The sequence below is a fragment of the Protopterus annectens genome, chromosome 6.part0, assembly GCF_019279795.1.
Source record: "Protopterus annectens isolate FY-2018-M chromosome 6.part0, PAN1.0, whole genome shotgun sequence".
Lineage (NCBI taxonomy): Eukaryota > Metazoa > Chordata > Ceratodontiformes > Protopteridae > Protopterus > Protopterus annectens.
In genome coordinates, this window is record NC_056737.1 from 1,927,519,436 (window position 1) to 1,927,533,732 (window position 14,297).

The window sequence follows — 14,297 nt, forward strand, 5'->3', positions numbered from 1 at the left end:
AGAACCCTCAATTTACCTCCTTAGAATTCGTGACCTATAACAGAGGAAGATCACTTTTGCTATTACTCATGAAACCTGACATAATAATTGTATTCTACAGCTGCTTCTGTTTTCTGTTGGGGAGGGAAGTATGGGCTGCTCAGTACAAGGGTCACTGTAAAAGCAGGAACCTTCTTCAAGGACTAACTCCACCTGCATTAAATGGCTAAGTGTTGTTTCCCTTATAAGGAATATTTTGAAAGTGTTTGCTGAAGGGGAGGCAAAGTTCACCTGCATACACCCCTCCCTTCTCCTTAGCATGACAGCAGTCCTCTCTGTGAATGAGCCGTCTCCTAGGTTCCTGAGCCCAGCTGAGCAGGATCTCTCATATAGGTATGGTGCTGTTTTTTCTTTTCTTTTTATATATTTAAGATGCTAAAATTAACATGTGGTAGTTTAGTAAAGGCAGAATCATGCATCTTGCTTACATCCCTGTGCATTGTCTAGCAGTACTGACTGGGTATCTTGTGACAGACCTGTGTTTGCAAAGTAGATACCACACGAGGTGTACAAGGATCACTGTCTTCCTCTGAAAAATGTTAGCTGGAAGAATGAATTCTGTTTATGGGCACTATGAGATTGATAGGAAGTGGCTATTTGTCGTGAGAATAATGTTTGGATGCATAGTAAGAGAAAAGATCCTCTGACCACTTATTTTTCTGTGCATGAGAAAGCAAATCATCTTCATCTGAACTGTCCATGGAAATTCATGGGGAGGTTAAAGTTATAAAAGACTTTACATGAAGTATCTTACGCGAATGCCTTCCCCCTTCTGAAAGCAAAGCATTATAGGAAATCTGAGCGGAAAGCTACCAGCCACCACAAATTTCAGACTTAATTTCATAGTATTTCAAATCATGAATGCTGAAGGTTGTTTTCTTTCTTGCCTTCCCATATGTTCTATTGTTGTATTTCCTACTGTAAATAAATGCATGCAGAAAGGCAGTATAAAAGAAATATTGAAACTATCAACAGGGTAAAACTACAGTGGGCAGCACTGACTACAAGTTCTGCAACAGTCAGGGAAATAACTAATGAAAATGTTCACAGTTAATTAGCTCTGCTCACCATTAATGACCAAATGGCCTGAGTTTTTATTTTTTTCTTGGGAAGAGTACCGATATGCCAGATTATACAGAGAGAGGACATTCTGATCCAGGCAAAGGACATTGAGTATCCATTAAGAAATGTGTGGCTTTCAATCATATAGGTGCAGCACACCCGTGTGAAATCAGTAAAGTCAGCTTGTTTTACTTCTCATCCCTTGAATGATATATTTGCCTTTCACTATTCAAGAACAGATTGGTGTTCATCTCCAGGAATTGTACTAGCAACTGATGGGGAGCTTTGGGCTGTAACATTCTCTTCTTCCAGCCTAAGAGCACATTCAGCCAGAGAACACCAGTCAGGATTTATACTTAAAGAGGTCATATGGTTTCTTGGGGACCACATATTCACATGTGAGGAGTCCCACTCACTCTTCTGCTTAAAAAAAGTGCAGTCTTACCCCATAAATTGTAAATGTTCTCTAGCAAAATGAATGTGCAGTGTTCTCAAATGGTCACAATAAAACTGAAAATAAGCTGTGAATAACTTCTGCATGGGTACAGCAGACACCATCTCAGTAATACACAGATGTCTGCTCTATCTACACAGGTGAGAGCTGTTGCCAGAGGAATTTTCAGCGGTGAATGGGCTCAGCAGCACCTCAGTGCTACCTCTGCTCTTATTATCCACACATATTTTCAGTAAAGGATGAGGCTTGAATTAATTGCCTTATTAGTAATGATACCAGATTCAAATAAGGCAGAAGAAGGCACTTTCTTAATGAAAGTGAAATAGATTCACAAAGCATTAAGGGAAATGGCACAGTTGAAACAAGTGACAATGGTGCTCTAGACATCAATAAATGGATGATCAAATGATTAAGGCATTGGAGTTAGGACCCAGTGGTTGAATAACTACTGGGAGTCTATATACCACATCTAGTGCAGCTTTGTATGGTAGTTTAATACAAATAATTATGTATATGAGCTGCTGATGATCCTCTTGCACTGGGTTTTATCAACCCTTTATCCACCATTTGTTAACTATATGACTTTGAGCAAGTCATTTAACCAGGCAGTGCTCCTAGAATGTGTCTGGAAAGAGACACCTGTATCTTGTAGGTTTACCCATTCCACAAATAAAGTAAATGATAATGCAGTAATGGCACTGAGACCCAAGGAGGTCCATGGCTGAATATAAAATCAAAGGTGTTCAGTAGGTAATGCCATTGGCAGATTAGTGCAAACTAATTAAAGAAATGAAAAAAAAAACATGATGTAAGGAACATTTCCTTTTAAAACTTTTAATTGTATTTATAGATTACTGCTGCTCTCCTATAACCCCATCTATTGCCCTAAATTTCTCCTAGAATAGAAGACACTGATCCAGCATACTTTCCCAGTCATCAAAAAAAAAAAAAAAATTAGTGGAATAACATTAAAACAATAAACATTCCTGTACACCATCACTCCTCAAGAATAACTTTATTATTCATTTCTCAAGTATAATCAGAATATCTCAAAAATTTCAAGGCATACATCATGACAAGGATAAACATTACATTGCAGTTCTGGGTGCAAGAATAATACCATTTATTTGTGAAGACTCATAAGAGGACCATGCAAATCTATGTTTCTCCCTAGCAAAGGGTCTGTAGTCAGTTGTTGGAATGCAACTTCCTGAATGACCATTTATTTCAAATGCTGATGTATGAACTTACACAGATTAATTTGGCAGTTCTTCCAATGGATGTCCACTGAACCGGGTGCACAACAGTGGAAAAACAGGGATAGAACGTATTTGCCAAACTGATTACTCCTCTTTTCTCTGGTGCTGCACAGCCTCAAAGTTAGCATATGGAAATCTGGCTGTACAGGGTCAGGTTATATTTTTCCTAAATCAAACAGTTTCATTGAAAGCACTCTCACTGAATTATTTTTGAGGGATTCCCACACAGAGAATTCCGATTCTTACAAATGACTTTATGTTCTTGCAATGTTATGTTTCTTATGGGTGCTTGCAGTGCGTTTACACTCATGATATTTTATGCTTGTTTTCTTTTTATGACCTCAGCTTGGGTGATGGCTTTAGTAATCATATATGCAAACAACAGTCTTCAGTTCTTGCTTCATCTCTCATGCTATCTATTGACTGATAGCAGCTTGTCCCAATCATCTGCATATATATAGTCTGCTGTTAGGGTTGCTTGCCACCTTTACATTCAGCCATTTCCTAGCAAACAAGCCACTCCCCTATTTAACAAAAACATGCCCTTATGTCGGCAACCACACCCCTTTTTACAAGCCACATCCATAAGCACCAATATACCACATACTGTATGCTGTTCATACCAAAATGTAAATATAAATTGGTATCATCTTTCCCTGCCTTCCCAGACAAGATAGAATTAATTCTCTAAGAAAAGTTTGCAAAGTCACACTAAGATCTCGGAAGCTCTCACTTTGCAGTCATGCCTTTGTATCATGCAAGTCTGACTGCATCCAAGTGTAACTTAAAAAAAACAACAGTTATACTCTATGCTACCTACTTTTTTATATCTGTTAATTACATCAGAATTGTTGCACTTATCCAAAAATGTAAAAATAAATGAAGAAAGCATGGTGTGCACATGAAAAGAGCACTAAACTGAGCAATTCAACTTGAAGTGAAGTGTGATGAGACACAGAAAGGGAATAGATGCAGACCAAGTGGTTTAAGGAGTTTTCATGTGTTATCAAGGTCTCTGTTTCCCCAAGTCTGTTTTTTATACTGAATTTTTGGTGCTCTATATTCCTGAGGGAGTAACCTGTTACTGGTGTTGCTATTTACTGCTATCGTTATTACACAAGCCTACTGTAAATATTCTAATTGTGGCTTGATAAAATGGGTATGATGTTCAGTTCATGGCCATCTTCCACATTTTATTAAATAAAGCAGATGTCATAGTCCATACTGAGTAATTAGCATTACTAAGTTGTTGTTTTTTTTCATTTTAGACTCTGTTGGCTACTTGATGAGTCTGTAGTTACTATATCTGTATTCTTTTTGTTTAACTTTTAAATCTCATAATGCATGTTCATTAGATTGTAATGCTTTATGTTAAATTCTCATACTCATGCATTTGACTCTCGCCTGGTTTATGACTGAAACTGGCCTATGGTGGAACAGCCCTCTTGTTCCCTTATCAAATGCAAAGTAAGTACATAAATACTTCATTGTTATCTCCTAGGCCATTCCTTCAAAATTACATTGGTAATACTGAGAAGAGTTTCTTCTTTCTTTCTTTTTTATTATGCAGCAACCTGGATAAAGTCCATTAGGTACAAAGCTATCTTCTGGAGGGGCACTATAACACTGAAACTGTGAAGTGACTTAGTCAGCAGTACAAAGTTTGCAAATAAAGGTTATGAAAGGGAACAGAGTTTATCTGCCTGCAACTTGCTGCTTTTTCCACCCCTCTGTAGCAGCATTACTGAAATGGTCATAGAATTATAGCAAATGTAAGGCAACTGGGCCCTGTGGCCATTAACTCATTGCAAGTAACCCCTCCACCTGGCTTTTGCATGACTAACACAACCAGTGCACCACATTTTGACTCCCACAGTCTATATTTACTACTTTCTTCTGTTTCATTTCATTCCTAGGCTAATTATTGAGGCCCATCATATTGACAAGTCTTATTTGCAAAGATATGGAGCATATAGCTGACCCAATACATTATGTTATTAAAAATCTTATCAGGCTAAACCCACAGCAGTTTGACTTTGTCAATGGCAAATTCTGTCTAATGAATCTGATCACTTTTTTTTGAAAGGGTCCCACAGGGTGTTGGTAGTGGTCATGCTGTTCATACAATATACTCTGACATGGTCAAGGCATTTGACACCACCCACATGATAACATAGTTAGTAAATTTAATGCTTTATAAATAGATGTCTATGTGGTAAGATGGATAGCAAATTGGCTGAAAGAAAGAATCCACATGATGCCGGTAGCATCTATTTTATGAAATACTATGAAGGTGACCACTGGATTCCTACAGGGTTCAATGCTGGGACCTCTTTTGCTTGATATTTACTTTCTGATTTTCAGACCATGAGCCAAATCTTCTGGCTAAGCAACTTTGCAGAGACCTGTAAACTGGTAGTCATTGTCAAGTCTCCCTCTGATACCCTAGTCCGTCAACAAGACCTTACAGTCGTAAATACCTGGTGCACTAAAAATTGGCTCAAATTAAATGCTTAAAAGTGTAATATTGTCACACTAGATAGACAACCCCTGCTCCCAGCATACAACATAGACAACACCCCACTCTAAAATGAGAAAGTTGTTAAACATATTGGAAACTTGGGGTGATAAAATTTCCTCTACCTTGATCACCATGTAATGACATCAGTCAGAAAGTCCTTCTATTTGGCACAGCTAATTGCCAAAGGAATATCACCCAGATCTAAAAAGGTCTTGTCCCGTTATACTCAGAATTGATTAGGCCAATTGTTGAATACAATATACAATATAATATTGATCACCAGCTTAAAAACCTTAAGCTGCCAGAAAAGACTGAAAGTGTTGTCCCTTTATTCAGTATCTTACAGACTCTAGAGGGGAAATCTATGCCTTGCCTTCCATGTCATTATGGACCAAATGGTCCTGGATCTTTTGTATCTCTACAAATTGAATAGCCTCATTAATAATAGAACCAGTGTCTTACTTCAACTGGGAACTGAATGGTTGGATGGGTATTCACAATTTCACCCCTGGCTTAACTAGCCTAGCCTTCCTCAAAAAAGGAGTTATGGTCTAAGGTGAGTACTGGTAAGGTGTAAATGATAGCAAGACCCAGCTGCCTTGTATTTCCTATGATCCTACTGCTCTGCATTGGCTTTAGATGGTCAATGGTTACCAATGATCTAACAGTGGAGGTATAATCTGTCCACTGTAGGAAATAAAACAGGAATTGAAATATAGTATGAAATATATTTATCGGTGCCAAAATATGTGCAGAATTCAGAAACCTTATTTGTGGAAATCTCAGATGCATTCAAAGTACTATCTACCTCTACTGTCACAAAGAATCACTAATATGAAATAAATATGAGGTTTACAAAACATAGTTCCAAGTTTTGCAGTTCTGCGCAAGTCCTATTAAATATTTCTCTCCCAGATCTTGACTGCATGTTCCCCTTCCGGGTGACTACTTTCGTTTCTGGAAACCTGCAACATGGAACGAGCTGTGTTTATTTGCTTTTGATTTCCGCTATTTGTTTTGTTGCATCCATCCACACCCCCCTTTTCCCATTTGCATATCCTTGGTAAATAAAAATAGTAATAGTTTTAACACTGCCATTCAATAGGCCTATGACATACTTTCAGTGAGGGTCCAAGGTTGTATTTACACAGAGCAGGGGGAATATGGCTAGGAAACCAGAGAAGTATTAATGGTACTGACAACTGTGGCAAGCAAGAGAAAGAAAAACCCAAAGGGCTGAACAGCTGTGAGAGATAGGAGATAATCTAGAATGTAGCAATAGACAAATTATATAAAAACACTCTTAACTGTAGATCCTTACTGTATACTGAGATAGCAAACAACTTATTTCTGATGGTGGGAAAAGTTAGATGTAGGCAAAGTGCAAGGCCATGCTACCTAGAAGAGAGCAGTGGAATAAATGAGATCAGAAGCTGGAAGTTTCTAACACCTGAGTCATCAGATGATGCCAGTGAAAGGGCAGATGAGATACATTGTTAAGAGTAAGGGCTGGTGTCTTGTGGTATGGTATGAAGGACAGCAAGAAGTATGGCAACTTGTCTTCTGGTACTGCAATATTACAGCAAACTGAATTTGAAGGGTTTGAGACAATTATAGAATCAAACATTTTGTATGGTTTGAATGCAGTGGGCAACTTGCTGCCAAATGGGACTGTCATGTGACAAAGATTCTGTGGAAAATATGGGTGAATTGCTGTGCTTACATTTTATATATCAAACATTAAGAAACCTCAGGATGTGAAGTATGGAATAGTGTTTACAATGCCTTGTAGGAGGGGCAGAGATGCAAATGTAAGGTCATGGGATAGGCATTAGGCTCATGAAACCAGTTCCTTATGGTACCCATCAACACAGGTGTGCAAATGTGTGCACTGACATAGGGAAGGCACTGTGAACCATTGCAGTGATATGGTCATACATTCTTCCACTTGGGAGCAGAGTTAAGCCATCACAAATACCATCATTGCTGGGATGCTGGCAAGGGAATAAAGTACCTCCATGGCTGCCTGAATGATGGCACTTTCCAGCTATTCCTGATCCAGTAACATTCCTGGTTAAGACAATGAATGGGTTGTTCTTATTCAGGGGATTAACATCAGCAGGCACAGGGGCAGAAAACACATAGAAAAAGAAGTACAGTAGTACTGTAATCCACTAACAAGGTATTCTGTTTCTGATTCTGTATAGCCAATGCATATATTAACTCTGTATTTATCTCTCTTGGGTGTGTTTGCTGTTTTTGATGTTTTATTAAAAAGTCTTCCCTTTTCAATAAGTGTCATATTCCACACTAAACTGATACGGTGTAGTCCGTATTAAATCTACACGCCTAGTTTTTTTATCTAATCTAAAAAACAGTGACATACATTAAAGTGCAACTCAACTTAATAGTTAAAGCAACCTCACATAAACTCTAATAACCACATTGCATTTTTACAGTGTTTCTTCTCTTTTAATTCTAACCTATAATACAACCCTGCGCTAATATTCATTCACTCATCTATGCCTCAGATTTTCTACGTTTAACATTCCCTTCATTTAATAGTTTATTAACACTTTAAAATGATAGACATCTATTGTTAGAAATTTCAACTTATTGCAAATGGCATGACTTCTAACTGTATACAAAACTAAGTCCCAATGACAAATGTCTCATTTCACTATGATACTGCAGTTGTGTATTTATAAATTGTTACTTCTTTATTTTAATTATACTGGCACATTGTTTCTATTGTTCATTGTACCTATTTATCTATGTTTACAACTCTTATTGTATAATTATTTAGAGCTTAGGTCCCCAGACCTCCACCGAAAAGAGGTAATCAGCCCAATCAGATTATCCCAGTAAAGAAATGCAAATAATAAATTAAAAAATTGACTCCTTATAATGCTGCTAAGCTACTACCACCTGAGGCAGATAGGACCCTGGTTTAACATCTCATTGGAACGATGATACCACAGAAGTGTAACACATATCACGTATGATGTATTCATTGTCCATACTGAAACATTAGTCTGTGAGCGTAGTGTAGGACAGAATCTATTGCCTCCAGATCTTCCAGTCTTAGAAGGTAGGAGTGTCCAACTAGCTAAACCAATGACTGACTATAAAAAGAGACACAACAGAATAGAGAGAAACATAATTCTCATGAAGTGAGTACTTTAGTTGCACTTCATTTTCTGAAGACAGGTATCCTTTAGTATCTCAAAGGTCAGGTAAGAGTTCAAAGCTCAGCTGTCAAATAAAGCCCAGGCAGTAGATGATCAGAAGTGTGACAGCCAGGTGTTCAGAATTATTTAACTGCCTGCAATGCTGCTTGCCCAAATAAGATCACTGCAATTTAGGCTTACTCTTGATATGGGGGACACTGACATTCAGGTTGTGTATATAAAGGTGATGGATGCAGGGGCAAAGCCCATTGCAATCAGGGTTGCAAGAGCACTTGCCCCCAAAGAAAAAGGAGGATTATGAAAATATTGATTATGTTTTATTGCAATTTATATGTGTTTGGCAAAACTATTTTCATTTTACTGCCATGGTTCTGATCTATGATCCAACAGCCACTGCCATGATATAGAGTGCTGCCCACAGAAGAAGACTCAAGAAAAAGTGAATAACAGTGTGTCATGTTATAATAGACATGATGGGTATTGTAGCCTGACAAGCCTATAACAGAAAAAAGAAGATGGCATTAACTATGTAATGAAGGCAAACAGTAGGCAACAATCAGTCAGGAAAAGCACATGCACGTATGTGCATATCTGAGCACACACACACATATATGCACACACAAAGGTACTTAAAATTATACATTTTTGCTTGATTTTTATCACAGAGAGCATGTAACTGTTCATAACTTCAAACAGGAAAGTAGAGCAGCAGTGAGGGGGACTATACTGAAGGAATGACCAGTGATGACAGGATGGTAATAAATGATGACAGATGCATCAAAATGTACTAGGGAGTGCTTGGCCTCATGATGTAGAAGGATGGCTTCCTGACTATGACCAACACAGCCCATGTTTGATTCATGGTATGGGTGCTGGATGGGCCAGGCACTGAGAAAGGTAGTGAGTGGTCAACCCCAGCTTGCCTGCTCAGTGGGGTCAGGGAGTGGATTCCTGACACCTATTGTATCTGTAGGTAGGTGATCACCTGTAGAAGAAGCACAGCAGGCCTGTTCATGGTTGGTGGTCCACTTCACCAGAGAGGTATGTATGGTAACAGTACACCTGTATCTGAGGAGCAGCAATTACACAGCCTGCAAGCTGCTCATGAGGATAAATGTTAGAGAATTCCACAGGGTCAGCAGGATGGACCTCTCCTTACCACCTGACTCTTGTCTCCTGTGGGAATGAATTAGCAGAAAAGGCTTTCTAAAGGGAATGGAAAGGCAGTGCTTTTGTTTTCTGATTACAGCTTGTTGATTGCCAATCTCTGGCAAATTAAGATACAGTAGCACTTTGAATACTTCTATCAAGCAAGACTATGATCGATTTTTAAGGGAAACCCTAGGCAGCAATTATACAGACAGGGTGAGAAATTGGATTAGGACACCAGGGTTCCCTGAGTAGCATTTCTAATAGTTCCCTAATACTGTGTGGCTGTCATAAGATACATGATTGCACATATACTGCAGCTACACAAAAATGTCTGTCAGAGAAGAAGCATCACATCTATTCCTGCACATTGCCGACCCATCCGAGTGATTAGGCAATGTACAATATGTTTAGAAAAATCATGCAGACTCCAAAACTCTACTCAATTATCTTCTGAAAAGGAAGCAACTTCACTGTAAAGGAGGACGGAATCCAGGGGTGTAGCCAGAGAATATAATTTCATACTTTTGTGATCTTATTGCTGCCCCAACCCACCTGTGTGACTAAAAAATTGAAATGCCCCCCCCCAAACTTAAATATTTGCATCACTTTCCCTCTAAAACTTTTAAATAGATATTTTTTTTCAATCTATGAAACTTTTACTGTAGGCATTAGTTTAGACAGTTATGGACATAGTATGGCCTAAAAGCCATGGCTTCTCTAGGTAATGTATAGAAAATTGTACTCAGTTGAGTACAAACAGCATGCCTAGCTACACACTTGACGGAATGCTGCTGTTTTCTGCTTGTCATGACCTAGAAAAAATGCAAATCAAGGAGCAGCCATTGTTGATATTAATTTTCAAGGCCATTTCTTTATCAAACCATTCATATTACTGCAGGAGAAGGTGGGCCTCGGATGGGCCATTTACAGTAGAAGATGTATGTTCACCTGAGCTTGTCAGATTTTAGTTACCTTGGTGACACAGATGATACTATATCTTTGATGGAATTCCAGCAACTCTTGGTTCACCTACTAGCTTAAGCTGTCTGCCTCTATCTTAATCTATGTGCATGCATGAAGTTGTTAAATCTTTTTTTCTGTCTGGTTCTGTATGTGATATGCATGCTGACAATTTTGGAATCTTTTTTTCTTGCCCTCAATGCATTTTCATGCCGTTGGATCTAGGCAGAATGTTTGAAGTTGGGAAAGAACAATATGAATTCTATTACTTGGTACCAGATTATTAAAAATATAATTATCTGTGTACTGTCAGGTCATGAATTAAAAAGAGGGTAGCATGTCATAGCTCCTCACTCCTTCATTATAAATACTCATTGTATTTGTCTGTTAACTAGGTAAGATAACTGACCTCAAGAGACTACTCTTCTACTATGTGCTTGGTGATAATAAGCAACCAAAGAGTTGTGATATGGTCAAGGCACAAGCAAACAGATGACAGGCTATGCTCAGTGCCAAGATAAAATGTGAAACTTTTACAACGAGCAATGCTGGTGATAATCACAAAGCAGTCAGTATATGCTAATCGTACCTTTAAAAGTCAATGGCAGAAAACTGCATGCCTGCCTTTTAGGTGAGATGACCACATTGCTGTGGGTTCTCATCCTAAACCAATTGCTTGGGCTGATATCTGACAATTGCCAAAGTATTACAGCATGATGCATGTGTGTGGGGGGTGGGGGGATGCACCCCTCATTTGTGTAAGAAGTAAAACAAAGGTTCTGTCTGCCTGCTATTGAGATAATACAGATGGATAATTTCCCAGAGCAGAGGCTTTTAACTCTAAACTATTAATCATCTGCTTAGTCCAAGATTTGATACCACCAGCAGCCTCCATTTGTCTATTCTTCGACTCTGAACAAGTCACCTAACCAGACAGTGCTTCAGGTTTGACCCTGAAAACAGATACTGGACTTACCCTGTTTACAAATAAAATCAAATTCTGTGACGCATGATCATTGAAGGGTATGACATGTATGACACATATTTACACTGACTCTGTAAGTATTGCCATAGGATACTATTAAAAAATGGCTGAATAGGTTTAGTGCACTTGCCAACTTAACAAATTACAAAATAATATTAAAAATTAATTTCTCTGTTAACCTGATAAATTAGTCAGAGAAGGTCACCTTTCAGTAACATTATGCCAGTAATAAGAGAGACGTAGCATGTCTAAGAGTGTGCACACTGGAATCTCCAACAAGAATGTTGGCATTTTGCTTTGCTCTTTAATACCTTTTGCTAGTTCTTTAAAATGACAGGCCTTGATTTAATGACTGATCAAGCAGGAGGGAGACAGACTCAGGATATCAGAATGAAATGACTGATCCTACACTGCTAAGCACCTGACCTATGCAGACTGCAACGTTCTGTGTGCCTATTTCTCCTCCACAATGACAGACGTTTCACACTTAGATACCTATAACTTTGCATTTCCAAGGCTGTTACCCACAGTTCCAATTCAAAAATCTATCCCAGTGTCTTGGAGCTTTTCTCTAAATGCCTCCACTGTAAATGGGTTATGCCCATATACATTTCTAGTAATCAAACTAAAAAAAAGCAAGCAAACATACAACCAAATTACTAGCTTTGCAAGAATGTGGCAGCAATATATTTATTTATATTTATATTTATATTTCTTGCATCTGTTAAGATGAAATGCCTTGCTAGGAAGTCCTATTTTCAATGGAAACCCATGGGTAAAATACTCCATGTAAAGCATACAGTGATAATACAATATGATTTACAAAGCAAACAATAAGTAATCATGTGAAAACTAAGGAAAATTGTAGTGAGTTGATACAAAACTAAATACTCAGATTAAATACTGATTGTGAAGGGGTAAACAAGATACATAATTTTCAACCTAGAAACAAAAGGATGGGGTAAAGGGGGCAGATGCCCCAGGTGCAAGGTTATAGAGAGCACAACCACCAGACTTGGTTGGTCGATCACTTCCATGTTTTCTGAATGCTGATATGGAAATTAATTCCTGCGCAGTCAGAAGTGAAGCACTTGTTTCACACTTTGTGTGTGGGCTCTAAATTGTTGATACATTTTTGAGAGAAAATCTTTTTTTTTGGCTTCTTATATAAATGTGAGGGTGGGACCCAGAGGGTCTGGAGAGATCGGAGAAACACCAGAGTACCAGCTAGGTTAGTTTTGATGGGGTGCCAGACTGAGGAGCAGCACCAAGCACCTTTCTCATATTGTTCTTTCACTTGCATTGTTGTTATAATAAACATTGTTTGCATGCTGTATTTATCTACATGGTGAGTTGTGGTTGAAAAGCATCTGCAGACCACTTTGCTTATCAGTGAATAAATGTTAAATAAATAAATGTGTGTGCGTATAGTGAGAAACAGAAACAGTACAGATAAGACTGAGGATGAAGAATAAAAATAGAAATTATAGAAGAATTAAAGTGTTTCTAAAAAGTTACAAAATTCAGTAATGCAACAACCGAGGGAACAATAACATTGCACATGTAGAGATGCATTTAAGATTGTGTGAGAATTTATTCCAGAGTCTCCCCAATTGTGATAGGGAACCTTAAAGCACTTGATCCATTTTTTTGTTTTTGAAACATATGCAAATCTGCCTACAGGTGCCCAAACTTCATGAGAAGGTTGCTGCCAATGAATCTGCAGATAAGAAGGGCAGGAGAAAGAATAGAATAGTTTGTGTGTAAAACACAGAGGATTATGATCACATGTCCAATCGTAACCACGTTCTTATCTGTTCGAGACAAGGGTGTTAAGAAATTTACCTCGAGAACAGAGTAATACAAAGCTTAAGATCTGAAACTTGACATCTATGTCAAGAACACATAATAATCAAGTTATAAACAGAGAACCCCAATTATAAATCTCTGTAGTAAATGAAGCTTTAGATGTTATGATGTATTACTGGATTACAGAAAAAAAGGTGCAGAAATGCAGTATTTTACAGCTTTCAAAGCCATAAAACAATGCTGTCACTCAGATAAGAGCCAGAAATTGCATCTTTCTGATGAATAAATGTTTTAAAAGCTGTTAGCACTTCACTCTGTCAGTTTTGTGGTTTGACTAACTGTGTTAACCGCTTTTAAATCTGATTTAACCTTTTACTGTTGTTCTGTGATGACCAGCACTGGTCACTGTTGATCATCTAGTGTGAGACTAGAGCTCACAGTGCTGAGACGAGTTTAACAAAAAATAAGTACCTTTCTCATGTAAGAAAGGTGCTTAACAAAGTTGTTTTTTTCTTGAATTCAGGTTATAATTGCAGCACTGCATATACAACTGGACTGCAGCTAGAAGGCAACTGAACTCTAGACAGCAAATACTCCTCAATGAGTAGATAGTTGTGTGTCATTTCTGTTTTGTGTTGCAAGATCAGACAATCCATGGAGTAGGCGAGCAGAATACAAGAAAGAAGAGAAGAAAAATGATTGGGCTTGCTATAGCCAGTCTGGCAGCACTGGTGTGAAAAGTTTTGGCATGTCAGGTTTTTGTATGGCCGTATTGACAACAACTTTCATTGCAGATTAAATTTAAATATTTATCAGTGAAACAACCAAGAAGCTTTTCTGACGTCACCTCTTCAGTGAACGTTAA

The 14,297-nt window shown here is 38.1% G+C and overlaps 1 protein-coding gene across 1 annotated transcript in view; it reads left to right on the plus strand.

Moving 5' to 3' along the window:
* The first annotated feature begins 214 nt into the window (after positions 1-214).
* The window catches only part of VIL1 (villin 1), a 397,885-nt gene continuing 383,802 nt past the window's right edge, over positions 215-14,297 (plus strand). The window contains exon 1 of the mRNA XM_044075234.1: positions 215-372. The gene's annotated coding sequence lies outside the window, so the exon portion shown is untranslated. The remainder of the gene's footprint in view (positions 373-14,297) is intronic.